Below are 21,723 nucleotides of genomic sequence, written 5' to 3' on the forward strand. Positions count from 1 at the left end.
CTCATATTTACTGCCACAGATCTCTTCCCTCTTTTCATCGCTTATCTCCTTTTTTCCCTTTCTGATAAAGATACACTCTTGCCTGGAAATTTGGAAGAGATATAGTAACTTACCTGTCATTCTGAAAAGATTTTCATTAGGTTTCATGTATATGAAAGAAGAGAATTCAAAACCAATCTAAGATAATGAAGTCCTGGCCAATCTTCTTGGAAGAAAGATGGTGTACAAATAAAATCTGACATCTAAAATTAAATTATGAAGAATAGATATGGACATTCTTTGGACATTCTTCCTTCTCTGGCCTGACTCCTGAACCCAGTTTTATTATGTCTGACTGAAATAAGTAATATTTCTATCATTATACTCTTTGTGTCCAAGGATAATTATTCTGTATATTTGAGAAATAGTTCCAGATGCTCATTCTGGATGAAGTGTTCATAATGAAATCTACTTTGATGACCTAAACTTCTTGCAGCCACTATTCTGCAAGAATACAGTCACTTTTATGTGAGATGGACGGCTATATAAATATGATAAATAAATAAAAATAACTAAGTAAAAAAATTCTTAAGTGACAGTGACAAAAGTACATCAAATCCTCTCTCTCTCTCTCTGTCTCTCTCTCTCTGTCTCTCTCTCTCTCTGTCTCTCTCTCTCTCTCTTTCTCTCACTTTGTATTGGAAATGTGTTTTATGTCACTGAATGTATTTTCCTCTTTTTCTTGCCAGGCAGATCAAGAATATAAATTGAAGCAAAGAGCAAGCTATTCTACCAGCCACCATACATTTGAAAGCTGGTATGTCAGATATAATGCTACTGTACACTTAGTTATTTTACTTATTGTATGATTTTGTTCCAATTCGACTTTACAACAATTCTTAGTGATAAACATCTACCATAGTTTACATATCAGCAGCTGAAGATAAGATAAAAGGGCAAAATTACACAGATATGTCTCTCTCCACTCCCACTCACACATCAATATGTCTAGGGGTATGTGGTTTAACTACAATTCAAATTGATACTTCACTTTGATTCATATTGTCAAAATGTTCTCACATGGCATTTCCATTAAAACAAGAATGTGCACAAGACCATTTTAGCCCATGAACTGATGAGATGCAGATGCTTTGATCTGATGCTTCAATTTAGTAGTTTGCTTTGAAATAATACTTTGATCGAAGCATTGTTGGATCAAAGCACCTCTCCGAAGCTCCAACAGCCCTAGATGTATCCTCTCCTTAATGCTACCATAAAATTATCTCTATATGTGCACAATCTCATGGTCTCAACATTATTCTTATATGTGCATTCCAAAAGGCATACAAACCATCATTGATCAATAGATTCATGAGCATTTCTGTGATAGTTAGAGAGAAAACAAAACAAAAGCACTTTGAATATATATAATACAGTAGATATAATTTCAACATGGAAAGTGATAGTTCCTCTCTATACTGCACTGGTCATACCACACTTGGAATACTGTATCCAGTTTTGGTTGCCATATTACAAGAAGGATGTTGAGGAACTGGAAAGAGTGCAGAGAAAAGTGACAAAGGTGGTGAGGGGCTTGGAGGCTAAATCCTAGGAATGGTGGTTAAAGGAACTGGGTACGTTGCTTATTAAGCCCAACCTGGTAGTGGAGAGATCCAATCAGTTGTGGATTCTAGACATCTCTGCAGTGTCTGGAAACAGGCTGAAAGAGGCCTGGGACTTTAAGATCCCCAAGTATGGACATCCAGAGCATGTCACCGAGATTGTACAGTGGGCTGCTACTCCTGCCATGATTAAATACCTGCCCATCATCATCTCCGGTCAAGGACTTTTGTACAACCCATCTGGCTATGGGCTTGAGCCATCAGGACATTATGGACCTTTGTTTACTTACCATCAATGGCTCGCTCAGATGCTACAACCTGTACACCAGAAGCACAGACTGGCCATTAGTGGACTGCATAGTGGTAATCTATGACCTATGACCTGCATTAGGTGGTGACTACTTTTCTATGACTGTCAGATAGCGATATTTTCATCTTAGAGAATTGAATTATGGGGGGAGGAATAGTTTTATTGCATTTCTATTTTCTTTGCCTGCATTGTTGTTTGCTCTAATAATAAAAGTTAAGTAGAGAAGGCTGAGGGGAGACATGAGTGCAGTCTTCAAATACATGTAGGAAAGTCACAGGGCAGAGGGGGTGGATTTATTCTCCATAGTGCCCATAGTGCTCCATAGGGTAGGATGAGAACCAATAGGTGGAAGCTGTACAGAGGGAGATTCAAACTCAACTCTCCTAGCCAGGAGAACTATTAAGCAGTGGGACAGCCTGCCTCCTGAAGTCATAAGCACCCCATCACTGTAGGTTTTCAAATGTTGAGCAGCCATGTGTTTGGGTAGCGTGAGGATTCCTGCTCTGAACAGGATTTCCAAGGTCTCTTCCAATCATATGATTCAGTGTCAAGTAATCCCTGGATTATATAAATTCTGTAAAAAAAAAAAAGAGAGAGAGAGAGACAGAGAGAGAGAGAGAGAGAGAGATGAAACTATAAATAGCTGGTACAATAGAGGTAATCTGAGTATCTTTTGTTCTACTAGTGGGGACTATTGGTAGTTTGGAGGAATGAGTGTAGGAAAGTCTTTCCTTTACCCCAAATGTTTGTTCTGCACATCCTCCCTCTAAAATCTGCATGGTTAGTGTGATGTTTAAAATGGATCATAGTTGTACAGATGCTCAATTAAATCAGGAATTTTATGTGCCTCCATTTCAGACACTGCATTGAAATTCCATTGTCTAGAGGAAATCCACAATTTTCAATCTAGTTTTTCCCTGGTTTGATTTTTTTTAAAAAAAAAAAAAACTTTAATACATGATTAAAACCTCTCTGAGGCTAACTTTTATTGATTTTATTATCATGCCTCTGTCTTAACTTAGTTGCTAAACTTCAGCAGTCATGATGGACATATAAAAGGGGTGGAACTTTGATTGCACGGCTGTGGCCACCATGTTACTTTTTTGATACCCTTCCCTGTGGACACCCCCACTCACAAACATAAATCTTCCTTACATGTAGCCTTCCTAAGCATAAGTTTGCTTTCAACTCCATTACAAGAGCAAATGCATGAGCGTCTATTTTTGTTCATGACCAGTCTCTATTATTTTGTTTGGTATGGCTGTGAAATAAAATTGTCATATGACATTGCATCTGATCTAGTCAATATTTATGTACATGGCTAATTTTACTGAACAGGTAGGTTTACACTGATCGTGTTTAATCTCATCTTTGTACTTTATTTGGCATTAATGAAACCTCTAAATAAATAGCTTGGCTCCTTGGCTATTCAGCTACCCTGGTCAGCCAGTTTACTTTGCTTTACTTCTACAGTATTATATCCTGTATAAATGCAAGTATAGAATGTCAGTGTCTGAAAGCAAAGCAAGCAATCCATCATTTGCAGCGCTTGCTTTATTTGCCAGCCCAGAGAAATAAGAAAAGAGGACTGGCTTTGGCAGATCAAATATATGGCTCAGATAGTTCAGTATTCTGTCTTTCCACAAGGAGCAGCAAAATTGAATTGGAAATATCATGACCCCAGCACAGCAATACTCATCAGTAACTCAGAAGACCAAGCTAATATAACTTGCAGTAAGAGCATTTGGCTAAGGAGACACTATTATACTAATCAGACTAATAAAGCTGCTATTTGAGCTGTTTAAACAGCACTCTAAGCAATAATTTACTTAATCATGTTTGTTTGATTGGCTGCTTTCACACAACCTGCTAAACAACACTAAATAAACCATATCCAGTCTGATTTACTAACTGTACTATGTGAAAAAAACAAATGGACATCAGTTTTTGGAAAATCCTGCCCTTCCCGATTTTGCTGTATTTTTAAAATCAAAGCCTTACTAATACCAATCCCATCATGTTCCACATGTTGAAGGGAAATCAGTTTGCAGGACTGATACCTTGAATGCATTTTTGCTGCTCTTTTCATTATATCCATCGACTCTTTGAATGGTTATTGATTATATATGACACATCTCTAAATAAATTGTTTCTCTCATCCAAGGTTCTTCATTTTTAGTAGAAGATCAGATTTTAAGTTTTCAAAATAATTAAATTGATTTTGCCACTATTCCTGGATTGATGTACTCTTTCAAGTATTTATGTGAGTCATATATTTATGTGATCCTTTTACAGCCATTTGTCCTGCCAATATGCCTGTTATTATATTATTATGCAACATGACATTTTGGAGACCCCTAAATCATTCAAGATGTGGACCAGGACTTCACAAGTCAGTAAGTTAAATAGCTTTTTTTTAGAAATGCAATTTCTTACCAATTTTCTCCATCCAGTAATAATTTCATGGATTTCCATCATTGCCAGTATACCTGCTGTAGTTTGTGCTTTGATTCTGCTAATTCCTAATGCTGATCTTTTATAGCAAGCAATCATCTAGTATTATTAGAATAGGAAACTACAGAGGCCATATTCTCACAACAGGTTATTTCCATGGTGATAGGGGAGGGGAAAGGAAGCAAAACACCCTCCTGATAACAATTATTGATAGCAAAATGTCTTTCTCCATCCTGCAAAGGAAAAGAATGTTCTCCACAAATCTTCTGGGTGGAATTGAGGGGTTGGATTGAAGCAGATAAAACTTGAAAACAGCTGGGGAATAATCTAGACAGATGACCACACAAACTGGATATGACATGTTTTGTTTCTGTGTGTCTGTGTGTGCATGGGATGCACATATGTGACATTCAGCAAATTGTCATTGGTCTCCATCTTAACTGTGTAGCCAACTATGTGGTTCTGGACCTTTCAATAAAGCTACTTATGGTAAAATACCATAATTTTGTTCTGAAAAAATGACCAATGTATTGGTCTTACATGCAATATTAATCAAACATTTCTCCCTCTACAAGTGACTAGATTCACCTGTTGGGTTGGATTCTATTGATCGCACCACACAATATGGTAGCTTGTATGGAATATTCTATACTGCACCATGTTGCGGTTGTGGTTTCTGCTATTCAGTTACTACTCCAACTTCTTGTCTCTCCTTTTTGGTATTCAGATTTTGATCAGGCTGTTTGTGCTGGCTAGGACAGGAGAGAGATTTTACATTTATCCAAGTTGACATGTTATATGGTAAAGCATTATTTCCTTTTCATATGCCAGAAGTGCTAATTGCTAAGGCTACTGCTATAGCTAAAGTACCATTAACACTTTAACTGTCTGCTTGAAAAGTATATCTAGGTGCATCATTTTTCATGTCTTTAACCTTTTTATGAGAACTATGAATAGAACCTGTTATTTCTTTTCCTTCTTTTTGATGTCTTATTGAGTTCATACCAGCTACCTGGCAAACTTTTGAATAATGGTCATATCGAAGAATATTCATCAGTTCTCCTGCACCTCCTCCTTCTCTCTCTCTCTCTCAATTTTACTTCTCATGTGATCGTGATAGCATAAATTATTATTATTATTATTATTATTATTATTATTATTATTATTATTATATAAAAATACTGAGTTTCTGTATCTTTTATAGAATTTTGGCCATATCTGGAGGTTGGGTCATGGCTACTGGGCTTCTTTCCTTTTTGGCTTGATATGTTTTGCTGCTTGTCCAAGCAGCTTCTTCAGTGTAGAAAGTTGGTTAGAGGGGACCTCATAAATGTCTTCCAGGGTGGCTGTGTTTCTCACTGACATGAGCCCATCAAGTCCAGCTGCCATGCCTCAACCTCCAGATAATTCCACCTGGATGACTGAGAATCTTCATTAACAAATTTTGGGCATACTTTCTGTTTTATCTGTTGTTCACCTGCATGAAATCTGGAATTAAAATCAAATGCAAAAGAGAATTCTGACCCTTTTATTTATTTTTATTGCTATATTTTTATAATGTTTCACTCCTTACATGTGAAGATATGGGGTGTGAAATTCCATTTAGTTCAGTATTGAACTAAAACAGAGATCTGTCAAATGGCATAGTTCAATTAATAAGAATACACAATGCCAGTTAAATGTTGATTCTTCTCCCCTTCTTCCCCCTCCCCCACATCAGGTCACCAATGAAATAAAGTTATTTGAATCATTCTCTTCCATGAGCCAAGAAAAAAAAATTGAAACTTTATAAATAATGGTGACTGTCTTTTTTGTATAACTTATTATTTCTCCCTTATAATTCTCACTTTCAATTCCTCAGACTGCCTGAAGTCTTCATTAAACTTCACATTTATGATCTCAGAAAAGGTTGCACATTATCTTTCTGAGACATTAATAGTTTCATTCTAGTTGCTGATGAAGATTAATTTCCAACTGTTACCCGCTACTAGAAACGTCTTTCTGTGCATGTTTCAGGACTGACTCAGAGGAGCTGCTTTGGACCTTATGTGAGAGCAAGCATTGCTGCTCTCTCAAAAAGTGTGGTTGTAACAACCATTCTTGTATTGTTGGTAGTGTCTGGGTTTTCCAAAATTGTGCATAAAGAAGTCTTGCTGCGGTAATCATGTATTGAGTAATTCTAATAAGATGTTTTCCTATTTGAAAGTCCATTATCCCCAACAGGAATAGTTTTGGTTTAAATGGGATCTGTATTTGTAGTATATTCTGCATCAATGTTTGTATCTGAGTCCAAAAATGACATAAAAATAGCAGCTTTGAAGACTCATAAATATTCAAACAAGCCATGACATGGGCTCACCCATGTTATTAAGACCCTGGCTTGATAGCAAAGCCAATTTTTTAGTGCCTTGCAAAAGGCCAGCAGGGCTGGGACAAGTCTAATTTCTGGGGGGGGGGGAGTGGGGATGATGTTTCAGAGGGTGGGCCCCACAGCAGAAAAGACTCTTCTTGCAGATAGGACCTGGCCATGCCTCTCCTGCCAGATCTAACCAGACAAGCAGACACCATTGGAGAAAGATGGTCTTATTTAATAAATAAGAAAGAGGAGCTATGCTTGCATGAGGTCTAGAGCACTTCTTAATTATGTTTCAAATGTGCCCATCCCTAGTATTTATACATACTAAACCATGAGACAGGTTATTAAAATCTTCCATATCAATAAATGATTGAACTCTATTTTAAAAACTAAGATTTTTCTTGAAATCCTGCCATTTGGAATTACTTTTGGAAGAGCACTTGCTAATGCAAGATGTGTCACTATGCATATGATGTGTGAATTATAAGGCAGTCCTTATACTGTAACAAACACCAGCACTTTGTGCAAGACAAAGCCACTTGCCCATCTTTTCTGTGCCACTTTTTCCTGTCTGTTTTTGTACAATTACTCCTGGCATACTCATTTGCTTTCAATAAAGCTGCAGTATAGAGACACCTGCTGGGAAACGAATGAACAGAAGCATTGCTAATGTATATCTTTTAAATTACAAAGGAGTAGTCTACTGTATACAATATATTTGTTTTTAAAAAATCACAAAATATTGTTTTTGTTGTCTTTTGCACTCATTAGGAGATGAACTAAAATGGATCTTAATGTTGGTGAACATCCAGAGTTGTTCATGAACAACATCCCACCTTATATTAGCAGCATTTACCACAGTCAGAAAAATAATACACACTGAGACATACAAATTGAGGAATGGATGGAAAAGCACATGTTCATCACGACTGCTCTGTTGGGTTAATACACAGATGAATGCAAATATATGGCTCAATGAATCTGTTCAATCTTTCTTTCAACTGTGTAGAGAGCAACTTGTTTGGTTAGGATACAGGCCAAGGTAGCCTGTAATTCTCTTTGTGCATGGAAATTTTTAATTCTTTTTATTCAATGTTTGACTGTTTTATGTGCATCCTTTATAGGTAGGAGCTAGAGGTATATGCTAAATAAACATTCTGATTTAGTTTGATTTCAAATGACTGGGGACAGAAAACTAAGTGATATGAGGAAAGATCGATTGATGTGGGTATATTTATCCTTAAGAGAAGACTGATGGAGTACCTGGAAGGTGCCAAACAGGAGTCTGTTCTCTATTGGCCTAGAAAGCAGGATTTACAGATTAAAGGTTTTAATTTACAAGAAAGAAGATGCTGGTTTAATATTTGGGAATGGGGTAGATATCCTATTGTTAAGAGCAATTCATATGTGAAAGCAGTGACTCTGGGAGCTGGGTGTTTTAAAGCAAGGTCTAGACAATTTTTTGTCATGGATGCATATGCTGGATTCCTGCCCTACACAGGAGGTTAAATTCAATGGCCTAAATTTCTTCTATGATTTTATAATAGTACCAGGCAGAGAACATTTCCTGCATTTTTTCTATCCCTAGTTATTCAATTTACTGAAAGAGTGTTTGCTTTAGAGTTTTTTTTTTTTCTCTTTTTCCCCAAAGGGGAAGAGAATTGTGCAGATTTCTCAATGGTGGAATGCATTTAGTTCTTGACTAAATTCAAGAAATAGCCATGATATGTGTGTGAGAGACTATCCTCTCTTTCACTGCACAATCACTTCCCCAAAAGTATGCTGCTTCTCTGACTTCCCACATTTCAATCCCAAGGAAAGGTATATAACAAGGGAACTTCTCCCATTATGTGTTTTTAGTAGCAGTGCTATTGTCAGCACCAAGAGGAAGTCTTGCCTTTAGGAACTAGTTACAGAAGTTCTCCTCTTGGAAAATTCAGAGGCTGTGTCAACCTAGTTTCTCAGGAGGAAAATTCAGAAATCCCATTTGTGCCTAGCTCTAATACATGCAAAATGACATGCAAATTAAGTACCAAGCAGACTCATAAAACTATAAGTGCTACTATGTGACAATATTACCTTGAACTGACATACTGTTCCAAAACAGATTTCAATAGAGGCAATTGCTGGGGCTTCACTCAAACATATTTCTGAATAAATGTGCATAGGGGCTGGGTGAAAATGCACACATGCATATGTAATATGAAGTGTCTGATTTGAAGTGGTAGAAAAGAGCATGACAGAATAAAGAATCTCAGCAATTCTGTATAATAAAGCTAAGATATATAAACTGATGCCCTATAGATGTTTTAGACTACAATCCCCATATTCCAGCAAACTGGGGCTTATGGGAGGTGTCCAAAACATGGAGGAGGGTTCTTCATCTCTAATCCTGCAATCTATGAATGATACTAAAAACTACTGATAGGTGTGTTTCTTAAAACCATTGAAAATAGCATGTTTGCAACTTTTATAGAAAAAGAAACATCCTTTGCAGGAAACTTGAGTTTTCTTCATTCCTTCTAAGCTTAATTACCAGTGAGTAAGCCCCACTGAACACAGTAGGACTGACTTCTGGGTTAACATACATAGAATCATGATTTTAGTTCTCATAGTGCTTTCACCGTTCTGTGTAATCCGAGCAATTTAAGTTAATGTAATCCATTTAGACGGTTGCATCGTGCTGCCAAACCCATTTGTAAGAGACCACACAGTGAATAAATACTCTAGTTGCTATGAAGGACCTTCCTCTGTTTGATCTCAGGATATCGTTACAGCTCTGCCATTCTGTTACACAAAGTAGTGCTTTCTCTTGCCTTGGCATGGTTTCATCCTTGATAGCATATCTAAAGATCCATTAGGCTCTTTGTCTGAGCTGAGACACTTCATTCTGTACTTCAGTTATATGCCACCTGCTCAGGTCAAAGTGGAAAAACATTTTTTTTTTTTTTGGATCAAAAAGCAAGTCTTTGAATTTGGAGTGAGGTGACAATTTACAATGCAAAGCTTTCCAGGAATCAATGTCCAAAGCATCTTTTCACAAGACCCATTTCATACAGTTATGTTCATAGACTTCATCTCAGCTATACCATGTGAGGAATGTACGCATCTCTCTCTCTCTCTCTCTCTCTCATTCTCTCTCTCTCTCTCTCTCTCTGTCTCTCTCTCCCTTTCAGTAGAAGAATACAAAAACCTGAAAGTCCACATGATTTGACCTCTGAATACTGCATCCAATTTATATTTCTGCCCTTATCATACATGTCATCATACATTAGTTTCCTACATGGGTGGTTCCATCTCTATAGTATTCATAACATTGGAAGAATCCCTAGGAGTTCAGTTGATTCTTGGAGTGGTACAAAAATGGGATTGAAAGGCAATCTAACAAGATATCAGTGTTCCTAAGAAATAGCAGTTACGCCTTATATCTAGTATTCATTCTAGTAAAACTAGTTTTTCATCTACATTTCAGCTGTCACCTGAAGAATCTTAAGTGAAATGAGTTAGGTGATTTTAATTCACAGCACTGGCAACTGTTGGTCAATCCTTTCATCCAATATAGTTCACTGGCAATAATTATGCAAATGCGGCAGCCCGTGAAGGGGCCACAGGCTTTGTATCCATTCCAGGGACATTTTTAAACCAGTATGGGACAGGCAACCTTATGCTATGTAGCTCTTTTCCTGACCAGAAGCCTGTTGATATAAATGGTGGTCTCTGGCACAAAAAATGAGGAACATTTTAGGAGACGTAATTATGGCCCTGGATCCATTTAACAGAATAAAACAAAACAAAACAAAATGAATTGAAATGTTATTTCCATCTCTTGAGATAGCCAGATGGATTATGGATTTGGATTCTGAAATAAAGTTGACCAAGGCAGAATCCAGCTGGGAAATAGATCAGTATAGCCATTTATGACACAAATAAAACTCTTCCTTGAACTATGATCTTGAGCTCAGTTGGGGTCAGAGATTCTGTATTATTTGGAAATAGCTTGCTAGGGTCACTATGATGCAGAAAATGGGAAAAGTCATTTCCTGTAAGTAACCATATATTGGTTTATTATTATACTTCCTAAAGGAGGGGGCAAATATACTATTTTCTTTTTCAGAAAGTTATGCTGTAGAAATAAGATCCATGTCTTAGAAGCCCTTCTTAATATGATGGCTAGCTGATTTTAAATTCATAAGATGCACTGTAAACTATCAAAACTCTTCTTTATCCTTCTTCAAGTATCTGCATCTTCAAGACTGGTAATGCTAAATATTATAAAAGTCACTTGCAGTGAGATGGGAGGTGACAAATTTGAAGTATAACATACATACATACATACATACATACATACATACATAAATAAATAAATAAATAAATAAATGGCGTTAATTTCTTCAAAAGGCAACTTTCTAAGATTTGAATTTTCTTCCCTTGACAGCAAATGTTTAAAGCTTTTGAAAATGTAGGATTTTTTTCAAAACAAAATCTGAGCAATTCTGCAATTTTGGTCCTTCATATTGCAATGTTCCTCTGAGCTATTTATCCAAAGAACCTCCACTATTTTTTTATCACTTCTCATTTTTCATCATTTCTATAGAAATCAACATTTTGTCTCATCAAAAACAAGCTAAGCAAAAGTTACAATTGTCCCTTATAAAGAAAATAAATTATCCTGAGTGGTTCCTACAGGCCTGATTTTAAGTCTACCAAATGAAATAAATGTTAGCTAGTTCCTCTAGTACTCTGGATTGATGACACTAAATCCTGAACCATCAGATAACTTTCCCATGGCTGATGAGAAGAGGCCCAACAGTCCCTTCACACTTGCTTTCAACACACAAGAAAGTCACATGTTAACTTTCTTAATGTCAGACTTCACACCAGACACAGCAATCAATAACTAGACAAATTGCTTTATAGCAGACTATAAAGAAGTGATATATCTGTAGAAAAACTGTCTACTGCAGAACATGGAAATCAGGGCTTATATATGTGTCTGCTCCAGGGTTACAATTCTAGACTTTTTTCTTCCCTTTTTCAAGCCAGTAGACTTCTGGTCATTCTTTTCTCAACCTGAAAAGTCAGAGGCATCTGTTCAATGTCTACATAATGGTTTCATCTGGCCTGAGAATTGCTGGCTTTTGGCTCACCGCTTCAGCCTTTATAAATTAATTATCATAGTAGGTTGTACACACAGGACAGATTGCTCAGTGACCCATGCTAACTGATATGAAAGTCTTGTTTGTTCTTGTCACAAGTTCACTTGTGGACAGTTCAAACCCAAGCAGGATGTCAAACAGGATTGTGTTTCACCCTTATAGGGAGTTGTTTATTGTTCAACTGTTTCAAAAATAGAACATGAGTTTAACTGATACAAAGCCCTAATCCTAACCATTTCATACTCCTATGCTTCTCTTACCCTATTTTCTAATCCCCAGGATTATTTCTATTAACCTATTAGCTTTATGTACAGATTACTCCAGCCCTTTTTCTTTAGCTCTGTATATTCATATGCTTCTTTCCTTTTCAGGTTTCTGTTTGAGGCTTATGAACAGCTGCCTACAAATCAAGCTTTCACAGCCTCTGACAAACTTGGTGACTTCAGATGTTGATGCTTTCACTCCAGCCCACCTCTTAATTCTCACGTTCAGTCCCTTCTTCCCACAGTTTTTTTTTTTTTAAACCAGTACTCTCCCATCTTTTTTGCAGAAACCCTTATCTGGCTATCTGCTGGGTGAGTTAGTTGCAACTAGGTTCAACTATCTGTCAGACTGTTGCTTCTTTAATCATTGTTTTATTTGCTGCAACACTGTTTCCCTTTCCTCCAGATCACTTGTATTCTTTTAAATGCAGATACTCTTCTTCGCTATCCCATATTCTCTTCTTCCTAAGACTTGAGCTGTTTTTCTTGTGATGATGAAACTGTAATCTCCAGACCTACATGCAAATGCCATATCCAGCATCAACTTTACCTTCTCTTATTTGTGTCAGAACACTTTTTTTTATCAGTTAGATGGGTGAGCTAGAGAAAGTAAGAGAGATTCCTCTCATTCTAGGACAACTGTGAATCTACCTGACAGGAAAGGACTTGCACATTCCAGAAGTTCCACATCAGCTTCCAGACAAACAAAAAAGTAATAATCTATTCAGATATGAAAATAAAAAAGAGCATAACTTCACTTGAGTATAGCTTTTATAAAATAGTGATAGGTAATACATTTGGCTCAAGAGAAAATGTATGGCTGTAGTAGAAAAAAACTGTTGGAAGAAATAATTCAGAAGCATGATAACAAACCAGTGTTGGATCCAAAGTAATCCCTTTACTTTGAGTGCAAAATTCGTGTTTGAATCACTTGAGGTATAGGAGCAATTGCCTGCCAATATTATATGGGCATGGGGTTAAATTAATATTATAGAATTTTCATGTGGTGATCTTAATAGAATGTACCAATAGTTTGTGTAGGGGGAAAATGATTTGAATGAAATAACAAAGTTGTAGCATAGCATAGGATGAGGGATGAGCCAGGTATATAAATAGGAATATACATCTGGAATTAATTTTGCAGTAGTACTCAGCTATAAGGAATGTTAAAGCAACTTGTTCTCAAAGTCTTGTATAATTGACTTCTTTACATTGCCTGAAATAGATTCATTCTTTTCAGATACCACAAGACTCAGCCAAGTTTATTTTACGTTGAACTTTGGAAACTCAGAATTTACAAGTGGGTTGAACATGTGTGAAGAGGCTAGTGCAATCAAATATCTACCAAGGTAGAAGGAAGCACTCAGAAGCCAAAAGTGGAAAAGGCAAGAATAAGGCTCAGATAGGTAAGTTGCTTTTATTACAGATACAAGAGATCCTAATGAAGAAGATCACCTACTGTAGAAACTATCAATCCAGCCTACCATATATAACAGCTTCAGGATTTAAATCTTACATCTCTTTTACTACTCTTATGAGGTAATAGACTTCTTTCAGTATGTTTCTCAGCCTTAGATGTGGTCTTCTCCAGGCTAAGGCTGCCTTCCAATCTTGGTGGGTTCAGCCCTCACAGTCTATATTACAAAATTTCATTTTCTGCCATTTGAAATATATATATATATGTATAAAAATCCTCTCTCACCCCTATGGGTCGTATGTGTCTTCCCCAATCTCAGGTCCTCTACCAGAGGCCTGGGAGTTTGAGGGTTCTGCGCAATATCTCAGCTGTTCTTAGCACTGCACTCTTCTGGACAGAGAGCTCTGATGTTGTTCCTGGGATCTGTTGGAGTCACTTTCCTAGCTTAGGAGTCACAGCCCCAAGTGCTCCTACCACCACTGGGGCCCCTTTGGCCTTTACTTTCCACAGCCTCTCTAGTTCCTCCTTCAGGCCCTGGTACTTCTCCAGCTTCTCATACTCCTTCTTCCTGAAGTTGCTGTCACTTGGCACTCCTACATCTATCACCACTGCTGTCTTCTGGTCCTTGTCTACTACCATGATGTCTGGTTGATTGGCCAGTACCTGCCTGTCTGTCTGGATCTGGAAGTCCCATAGGATCTTAGCCCTGTTATTCTGTACAACCTTCTGTAGAATCTTCCATCTGGACTTGGGAGGGTCTAGCCAATAAACTGTGCAGATGTTCCTGTATACAATGCCAGCTACTTGGTTGTGCTGTTCAGTGTATGCTGTTCCTGCCTGCATCTTACACCCTGCCACTGTCTCTGAGGCCTGTCTCAGAGGCCCTATTTGCACCTTAGGCCCTGTCTAGTGTGGTAGACCCCTGCTTCTATGAATCTGGTGCTTAGTGCCTGTTCTTGTGCTGTTATGATCAGTGCCTCAGTACTGTTCATTAGCCCAGCTCTTTCCAGGCACTGGTAGGATTTCCCAATGTCAGCCACCTCAGCTATCTGTCAATGGTACATCCCATGCAGGGGTTGTCTTGTCATGACACTTCCTCTACTTGAAGTTCCTCCCATGTCTGCTGCTGCCTCAGGCATTCTCTCAGCAGCTCATCTTTGGGTGCCATCTTACTGATGTACTCCTGCATGCTCTGGGTTTTGTCCAGGACAGTGGCTTTGACACTCACAAGACCCTGCCTGCCCACTTTCGAGCTGGTGTACAGTCTCTGGTTGTTGGACTTGGGGAAGAAACCTCCATACATTGTGAGGAGCTTCTGGGTCTTCACTTTGGCAGCCTTGATGTCCTCCTTTGGCCAGCTCACTATACTGGCAAGGTATCTGATGACTGGCAGGGTGTACGTGTTGATGGCATGGATCTTGTTCTTCCCATTGAGCTGGCTCTTCAGGACCTGTCTTATCCTTTGGCGGTACTTGGATGTTGCTGTCTTCCTTGCCTGCTCATCATGGTTCCCATGTGACTGAGGGATATCAAGGTACTTGTAGCTGGTCTGTATGTCTGCTATGTGGCCCACTGGTAGTTCCACCCCATCAGTCTTAACTACCTTCCCTGTCTTTATTACCATCTAGCCACACTTATCAGGCTGAATGACATCCCAATGTCCTCACTGTAGATCCATGTCAGGTGGATCAGTGAGTCGATGTCTCCTTCACTCTTAGCATACAGCTTGATGTCATCTATGAAGAGGAGATGGCTGATGGTAGTTCCACTCTTGAACTTGTACCTGTAGCCAGTCCTTGTGATTATCTGGGTGAGGAGGTTCAAGCCTATGCAGTACAGCAGCAGGGACAGTGCATCACCTTGGTATATGCCACACTTGATGGACACTTGTGCAAGCTGTCTTGAGTTGACTTCCAGTGTTGTCTTCCACAGTCCCACTGAATTCATGAGGAAAGTCTTTAGTGTTCTGTTGACTTTGTATAGCACCAGGCAGTCACAGATTCATGTGTGTGGCATTGAGTCATAGGCTTTCCTGTAGTCAGTCCAGGCTGTGCTCAGATTGGTCTGGCTAGACCTTGAGTCTCGGGCGACTGCTCTATTTATGAACAACTGTTGTTTGGAGCCTCTGGTGTTGTTCCCAATGCCTTTCTAAGCTGTGCTCATTATTTGGCCCATATGGTCCTGTAACATGGCAGCTATGATACCTGATAAGATTTTCCATGTTGTGGAGAGGCAGGTTATTGGCTGGTAGTTGGATGGTGCTGTTCCCTTGTGGGGGTCTTTCATGATCAGCACTGTTTTTTCTTGTGTTAGCCAGTCTGGGTGGAAGCCTGCTGCTAGCAGTTGGTTCATCTGTACTGCTAAGCATTCATGCTCTGCTGTTAGTTTCTTTAGCCAGTAGGTGTGGATCATGTCCAGGCAAGGTGTTGTCCAGCTCTTCAAGTTCTTGACCTACTGTTGGATGTCTGCTACTGTGATGGTGACTGGTTCCTGTTCTGGGAGATTGCTGTGGTCTGCTTTCAGGTCCTGCAGCCACTTTGCACTGAAGTTATATGTCTTCTCTTTCTCCCATATGTTCTTACGGTACTGTTCAGTTTCTACTGTTGGTGGCTCTGCTGTTACTGTGTGGTTGCACTGCAGTTGGGAGTACACCTTGGATGGTTATTTGGAGAACAGGGCATTTGTCTTTTTGGCCTCTACTTCTCTAGTGTATCTTCTTAGCCTGATAGCCAGTGCTGTGAGCCTTTGTTTAGCAGCCCAGGGCTTCAGATGGCATCAGGCCCTTGTATTTTTTCAGTACCCAAGTCTTATCCTTAATCTCCACACCCTTCTATAGTTCCACCAGCTGACTAACTTCTATCCAAGTTGCCTTGATCTCAGCCTCCAACCTCATTTTCCAGAGGGGGCAAGTATTGCTGTTCTTCTTGATCATGTAGCCAAGCATCTACAGGATTACAGTGACCTTAATGTATACCAGTTCATTGGTTTGAGTTATGGTGGTAGTAGGGATTGTTGTGAGGGCCCTATTGGCATCTTCTAGCATACTATCTGATGGTATATATCCACTGAGCCTTAGTAATGGGTTTCAAGGGTTAACTGTAGCTAGTTTATCCATGATCTTATGCTTCATATCAGCTGCTCTGCTCTGTAGTGGAAGGGGTGGCAGTGACGTTCCAGGTTCAGGTGTTGGCTGCACATCCAGTTGTTCTTCTGGGTCTTCTTGAGTCCAGGATGTAATGTGTACTTGGTCTATCTCAAGTTGTGAGAGCAGCTTCCTCTTCACTATGCTGAACTGTTGGGTAACTAGCTGTTTCTCAGTTAGTATCGATGTAGGTCTTATGTCCATCCATAGTTTCCTCATACATTTCATATATCCCCTCTTATTAGGTCTACTTTTGTAATAGCATTCCATCAATTCCAGGTTCTTTTGTCTCGTCCATGTATGGTCTTTTGTTCCAGGTTCTCTTATATCCAGGTTCTCTTATGGATGAGACAAGAAAACCCGGAGAGAGAGAGAGAGAGAGACAGACAGATATATATACTGTATGTATGTATGTATGTATGTATGTATGTATGTGTGTGTGTGTGTGTGTGTGTGTGTGTGTGTATATATATATATATATATATATATATATATATATATATATATAAAAATAAGTTTGATACAGTTTTCAAAATTGCCTAACCCTTCTCTAGAAAAGAATGGGTTATGCCAGTCCTATCTGTACTCACAATTCTCAGTTTGGATAGTTAGAAAAACCACTAGTTTTCTTTGCTTTCTCCCACAAAGAAGAATCCTCTGGTTACAAAGGTTTAGTCCCCCCATTTTGATTTTCTCTGGAAGCCCAAATGATCGCAGCCTTATTAGCTGTAGTCTTTTGAGTATATTGATAGTTTAGTCCCAGGAATTTCTCCTCTGGTTATCTTCCATTTAGACTACTATGATCTATTCCATGTGGAATTCCTCTTCCAGGTGTTTAATGAAAAATTATAGCTGCCCTTATTCATACAGACTGATTTTGTTTTGTAAATTATAGAAACATTTTTCAGATGTAATAATTTCAGGAAGCATTTTATTGAGAGTATTGCTGTGACATTAAAATCTTTTTGTTTCTAAATAACTAGGTTTGGAGGACAGGACTGCTGTAAATGACACTCATTTTGACACTCAAAATCTGAACTGGAGAATAACTTCAGAATACAATTGTTTTTGATATGCATATTATCTGAGCAATATGAGCTGCCAATGAAGCTGGAATTCAGATCTTCAGCACTATCACTACTGAGTGCAGATCAAAGATGAGAGAGATTTTTACTTCCCTCCTGTCAAGACTGGGCTGTTTAGAGCAGTCTGAAGTGAGTCAAGCTTCAGAAAAAGATGAGAACAAAGATACTGGCTTGCTCTCAGAATTGGAGAGCAGGTCAGAAGACAGCAAAGGAAAAGAACTACAGAAATACAAGGCATGCTAGAGCTGTAGAATGTGCTATTTAAGCCAGGTTTTACTGAAGCCTTTTTACACTTCAGTGTGAAAGTAGTTGTAGTAGAGCTGCAGGCTTCTGAATAGCTGTAGTGGAGCTGCAGGCTTCATCCAGACGGCTTGGCCTGTCTGGCCTCCATTGGCATGATCCCTTCATCAAAGCCCATGTTCACTATTGCTGTACTTTGTTTGCATGTCAAACTTCCCCTTTGAAGGGGAAAATCAGTAGGTAGTAGACAACATTCATATAGCTGTGGTAATAGAATTGGTTCCCCTTTGCCCATATCGCACCTTGAAGGGGAAGGACCAAGCATGATAAAAACTCCAGGAGCCCTGGGTGCAGGACCTCATGCTACCCAATCAAGAAAGACTAGCATAATTATTACCAAATTATTCAATACCCTTTTCTCCATGCAGAAGGAAACCATAAGCTTTCCATCTGTCCTTCTCCACAGAGAAATTAATGGTGGGATGGGAGGAAGAGTAAATGAGGTACTTGATATAAAGCACTGGTCAGCATTTTCTGACATCTGTGGGACCACACAAAAATTGCCACTCTGGGACAGAAAAGTAGGCTTGAAAGTATAAAATAAGAGAACCAAACATACCAATGCTTCAAGAAATCCAGTCTCATTCCACTTGATATAAAATGTTCCTTATTATGCAAATCTCTCCAGTCTCTAGTACAGAGCAGCCCAAGCATAAAGCAAAAATATATTGTTTCTTAGTAATGATTCTGAAAATGAAGGGTGTCATGCCTATCTGACCCATAATGCCTCTGATTGGGTGTTCATAATGATACAGTCCAATCTACTTCACAGAGATCTTGTTAGATGAAGGAAGTATTATGTATTCTTCCCTGAGCTCATAGAAGAAAAGTAGGGTATAAATCAACTTTGTTATAATCATCATTGCAGAATCATCAGGCTACATGAGTCCTTAGTATACATCCAAGTGACCTTGGCAATATATCAGTTCAGGCTTGTGGAAAGATAGCTGTTCCTCCCCTGCAAGAGGATGAAAGAGAGCGTAAGAGAAAAATATAGCAGAAAGAAAAAAACAGTATTAGAGAAAAAGGGTTAATCTCACCCCTCAAACCAAGTGGCCTCCAATAAAAATATAACTCTTATCAGAACAAAGGTAGCTCATCCTTCAAACTATCAATGTTCTTAATGTAGGGGTATTTAACTGCAATCATACTAGCTATACTCTGCCTTTGTTGATCTCAGGTAAAGTTCTGTTGCTTTGGCCAAGGATTTCCTGTTTCATTGTTTCTCTAAATGCTCAGTAGCAAAACTACTGTTCCTTCAATAAACATGCACAGAGTTATGGATGAGACTGAAAAGCATTTTCCTACTATCTCACTCATCACCAAAATATCATTATGTATTAGAACTCAGTTTCTATGGTCTAGAGTAATCACTCTGTGTGATTATTTCTAGATGAATTATACATGACTTCCTAACATGAGGCCAAACAGAACTTAAGCACAGGCAGGTAATCGTAATTATTCATTAGCTTGAGGAAGCATATGAAATTAATTGGTTTGAATTATTGCTCACCTGAATATATAGTTAAACATTCAAGATGGTAGACAACTACCAAAACAATGGAACTTCACAAAGATGAAGAGATCATCCTTTTCCTGAAGTGGTTAGCCAAATACCTCTAACAATATTCCTAAAATATAACAATATATTGTATTTCTAACATGATAAAGGAAAGAAGTAATGATATTGTCTTATTGCTTGTCTGAAATATCCAGGATTCAAAGATATATGCTTTTGAATGATAGCAAATGATAAATGCATGTAACTATTTTCATATGCTGGTGAAGTATACTTTTTTCTTTCTTTCCAGAAGAGTAACTATTTTCATCTGCTGCAGCAAAAAAATGAAAAGTCATATGGAACCTTAAAAGCTAACTTATTTATTATGGTGTAAATGTTGGTGGATTTCCAACTTATTCAGTGTTTCTTCAACTATGTTCTACAGAACACCAAATGAACTGAAGGTGTTTTCCAAGCTGGTCCAGCTCTGCCACCAAATTGCCATTGTGGGGCACCTGCAGCTGAATCTGACAAAACCAGCACGATAAGCATGCCTAGAACCCAGAGTCACTATTTATGCATGATGTTTTGTTTCTATTCATACTTTTAGACCTATTTTTTTTCTACCAGATAAAATAAAAAACAATGACTTTGGTCAGTTCTTCAGAGGCAGGAAGAACATGGAATCCTGTTACTTGTAGATATCATCCACTTTTATTTCTTCAAGAAACAGAGACAACTATTTTGCATGATAGAAAACTATAAAAACTTTGAAGAGCAAAACAATAATAAAAATAAATTGTGGGTTAAAAGAATGGAAAACAATGATCAATACCAATCATATCAAATGCAAGAATGAGGCAAAAGAGAACAATGGGGATTAATTTTTCTCAGCTTAACTGATTATTGTCAGTCACTTGAAAATGCTGTCTTTAAATTCAAGATCCAAGAGAAGTTTCCTCAACTCTTAAATTGTAATGAAGAGAGAAAATATATACCAGTTCTCTCCATACCTCTTAATCCCAACATGATCTAAATTCAATATTTGAAATAGCATTTTTTTTTAAAAGAAGATACTTATATATTTTAAACAATCACTCTTTAGACATGTAATGACTCCAGGGAATTTCATTTGTAAGTCTTTCTAACAGACAAAACCCCACCATAGCTACATTTAGTTTCCAACAGGCTAGCTTCAAAAGTGCACAGGAAGGGGAAGGCCAATAGTACGCTATTTACAGGGAAGGGCAGAGATAATTGAAATTAGTATTTGCAGACATGAGAGATGCTTAGAGCTCTAATTAAAGGAGCAAGAGAGTTCTGGCACTTGAGCTGCAATAGCAAAAACAGTGAGACATTAATTCATTTTAAAATACTATAACATGTAAATTAATGTACATATGTACTATTCTGCTTAAACAGTCACACATTGCTAGAGGATTCATTGAGCATAGTGGGTACACATTTTTCTTTAAAAAAAATCAAAAATAGGAGAAAGATCTGCACAGTATCCCTGAAGTAAGCATCCATGGACACTAATGAATAGCAGGTCAAAAGCCAGGAGATGACTGCATATAATCATTAGAAAATCTATAAAGAGATGAGACCAAATCATGGAGCTTTCAAAAACCATCCGCTTGAAGTGAGTCTCAATTTTCTCCTCCCTTCCTTTCCTTTGGCAATTTCTCTTTCTGTATTGTAGTGGAAAAACCCTCATTCTAGTGCTATGTTTAAGTGTTAAGCTTAGCCAAAAAAAAAAAAAAAAACCAGAGATCCTTCTCACTTCTTCTCTCTTTAAATCTTTATTATGTGAATATTTCATACAAATGAGCATCTGCTACGAACACTGGGGGCAGGAGGAGTCTCTTGCCAACAGGTAACACACGCTGGAAAACCTGTGATCCACTCTGAATGGACCAACTGGTGACAGGGCTGAAGACGAGACAATTCTATCAATGCTCAGGCTAAGCCTTGTTACAAAAAATGGAAGCTGCCTCGGCGAAAGATGAAGACAATGAAAAACAAAAGGGTTCCCCCTTTTCTCTAAATGACTGTTGCCTGTGTCATTAAATTTCATATTGTGCATTGAATCTAAATATATCACTTTGTTCTGCATGACAGGCAGAAATGAGCATTCA

Source organism: Python bivittatus, unplaced genomic scaffold, assembly GCF_059951505.1.
Source record: "Python bivittatus isolate LINGU-HERP-01145 unplaced genomic scaffold, Pbiv_v1 ctg000480_np1212, whole genome shotgun sequence".
Classification (NCBI taxonomy): Eukaryota; Metazoa; Chordata; class Lepidosauria; order Squamata; family Pythonidae; genus Python; species Python bivittatus.